A 3,324-nucleotide genomic window follows, 5' to 3' on the forward strand; every position below is an offset into this window, starting at 1 on the left:
GACCTAACAGAAGCAGAAGATATTAAGAAGAGATGGCAAGAATACACAGAAGAACTGTACAAAAAAGATCTTCACGACACAGATAATCACGATGGTGTGATCACTGACCTAGAGCCAGACATCCTGGAATGTGAAGTCAAGTGGGCCTTAGAAAGCATCACTACGAACAAAGCTAGTGGAGGTGATGGAATTCCAGTTGAGCTATTCCAAATCCTGAAAGAGGATGCTGTGAAAGTGCTGCACTCAATATGCCAGCAAATTTGGAAAACTCAGCAGTGGCCACAGGACTGCAAAAGGTCAGTTTTCATTCTAATCCCAAAGAAAGGCAATGCCAAAGAATGCTCAAGCTACTGCACAATTGCATTCATCTCACACGCTAGTAAAGTAATGCTCAAAATTCTCCAAGCCAGGCTTCAGCAATAGGTGAACCGTGAACTTCCAGATGTTCAAGCTGGTTTTAGAAAAGGCAGAGGAACCAGAGATCAAATTGCCAACATCTGCTGGATCATCAAAAAAGCGAGAGAGTTCCAGAAAAACATATATTTCTGCTTTATTGACTATGCCAAAGCCTTTGACTGTGTGGATCACAATAAACTGTGGGAAATTCTTCAAGAGATGGGAATACCAGACCACCTGATCTGCCTCTTGAGAAATTTGTATGCAGGTCAGGAAGCAACAGTTAGAACTGGACATGGAACAACAGACTGGTTCCAAATAGGAAAGGGAGTATGTCAAGGCTGTATATTGTCACCCTGTTTATTTAACTTATATGCAGAGTACATCATGAGAAACGCTGGACTGGAAGAAACACAAGCTGGAATCAAGATTGCCGGGAGAAATATCAATAACCTCAGATATGCAGATGACACCACCCTTATGGCAGAAAGTGAAGAGGAACTAAAAAGCCTCTTGATGAAAGTGAAAGTGGAGAGTGAAAAAGTTGGCTTAAAGCTCAACATTCAGAAAACGAAGATCATGGCATCCGGTCCCATCACTTCATGGGAAACAGATGGGGAAACAGTGGAAATAGTGTCAGACTTTATTTTTTTGGGCTCCAAAATCACTGCAGATTGTGACTGCAGCCATGAAATTAAAAGATGCTTACTCCTTGGAAGGAAAGTTATGACCAACCTAGACACCATATTCAAAAGCAGAGACATTACTTTGCCAACAAAGGTCCGTCTAGTCAAGGCTATGGTTTTTCCAGTGGTCATGTATGGATGTGAGAGTTGGACTGTGAAGAAGGCTGAGCGCCGAAGAACTGATGCTTTTGAACTGTGGTGTTGGAGAAGACTCTTGAGAGTCCCTTGGACTGCAAGGAGATCCAACCAGTCCATTCTGAAGGAGATCAGCCCTGGGATTTCTTTGGAAGGAATGATGCTAAAGCTGAAACTCCAGTACTTTGGCCACCTCATGCGAAGAGTCGACTCATTGGAAAAGACTCTGATGCTGGGAGGGATTGGGGGCAAGAGGAGAAGGGGACGACAGAGGATGAGATGGCTGGATGGCATCACTGACTCGATGGACGTGAGTCTGAGTGAACTCCGGGAGTTGGTGATGGACAGGGAGGCCTGGCGTGCTGCGATTCATGGGGTCGCAAAGGGTTGGACACGACTGAGCGACTGATCTGATCTGATGGAAAAAAGAGATTAGTAAGTGAAGTAGGAGGCTAAGTGAGGAGGTTGGGTAGAGGTTGGGTAGATTTTTAAAAGAATGGAGGAGCCACTGAGGAGAAAGCCAGGAAGACTGGGAAGCACTGACAAACTGAAGGCTCTTCAGGGAATGGACCTGAGGCATCACACACTGTTGATCTTCTTCAGCATAGCTGCCAACGTGGGACACAGGACTCACGGCAACTAGAGTTGAAGCTCTGTAAGGCAGAGCAGCTCAAACACTCTTCTGGGTGGGTCCACCAGAGCATAAATACTCAGTAGAGAAAGCATGGGCTTTAAGGGCAGCAGGCTGAAATTCAGATCTTCCTCCTGCTAAGTACATCAGTGTTCCCCACCGCAAAGCGTCACTGTGAAAGACTGGTAACTAAAAGCTTCGCATCTCCCTGGGTCCACAGAAGGTACTGAATTAAATGTTAATTTCTTTCTTCTAAAGAAAGTGAAAGTGTTGCTCAGTCGTGTCCCACTCTGAGACCCCATGGACTGTAGCCCGCCAGGCTCCTCTGTCCATTGGATTCTCCAGGCAAGAGTACTGGAGTGAGTTGCCATTTCCTCCTCCCTGGGATCTTCCTGACCCAGGGATTGAACCCGGGTCTCCCAAATTGCAGGCAGATTCTTTACCATCTGAGCCACCAGGGAAGCCCTCTTTCTTCTAAGGAAACTTACTCTTTTATCTTTTCACTGCACAAATACTGACTTGTATGTGGTGAATACTAAATTGTGTTTGGTGATACACTTCCATTCTTTTAAATTGCCAAATCTAAATTTATACAAGCCTTCACTGCACAGTTCTTTTCAGGAGGAATAGCCCCCACATTTAAAATATAATTCAATAGAATGATTCAGAAACACATCTTAAGACCTTAGCATAGACACCATGCACCATGTTGCTGTTAGCCTGGCAAGTTTCACCAACAAAGCACGATGCTGAAACCAGTCCCCCAGCTCCCTCAAGCCTAGGCACTGTTTCGTCTGACAGTACATCCCCACGGGTCTGGCTCTGTTAGCCAGACTAGGCTGGCTGGGTTCGAGTTCTGGCTCTGTCATTTACAAGCTGTGCGAACTCAGGTAGGTTTACTGACATCTCTGGGCCTCAGCTTCCTCATCTGTAAAATGAGGATAATAATAGTACCATAGTATCATTTTGAGAATTAAGAGCATTACTATATATAATACTTTCAGAATTCAGACTAGTGCCTGGCTCCTGCACCATACAGGTTCAGACACCAGTGGCTAGGATTCTTTTCACAAGCACACCTGCTGCTGCAGGCCCTGAGGGGTAAAGACAGTAGAATCATTGCTACATCACACACACGCTCACCTCCCCCATAACATTCATGGAGGTTGAGGGGGTGTCTGCACTCAGGAGCAGATTCCATAGCCCTAAACAGAGTAGTAACCCAACCAGGGAGAGCCACAGTATCAACACGAATGACTGAGAAAAGACACAAAAGAACTGACTGCATTGAGGGCCTCACCCCATCGTGTGCAGCTATCTGTAACTATGCCAACAAATTTCCAGACCTATTGTACCAGCTTTCGGTACAATAGCCGCTGCCCCAAAATACCCTACTTGTGGGAGCCAGCCATGTCCTGGAAGACATGTGGTGTAAGGCACAGTCTGAAATTCTGAAGTCACGTTTTTTACTTCCCA

The 3,324-nt window shown here is 45.6% G+C and overlaps 1 protein-coding gene across 2 annotated transcripts in view; it reads right to left on the bottom strand.

Moving 5' to 3' along the window:
• The window catches only part of TOP6BL (TOP6B like initiator of meiotic double strand breaks), an 87,886-nt gene that overhangs the window by 2,238 nt on the left and 82,324 nt on the right, over window positions 1–3,324 (bottom strand). The window lies entirely within an intron of this gene.

The sequence above is a fragment of the Bos grunniens genome, chromosome 29 (assembly GCF_055505025.1).
Source record: "Bos grunniens cultivar Pamir isolate PY7600 chromosome 29, Bosgru_T2T1.0, whole genome shotgun sequence".
Lineage (NCBI taxonomy): Eukaryota > Metazoa > Chordata > Mammalia > Artiodactyla > Bovidae > Bos > Bos grunniens.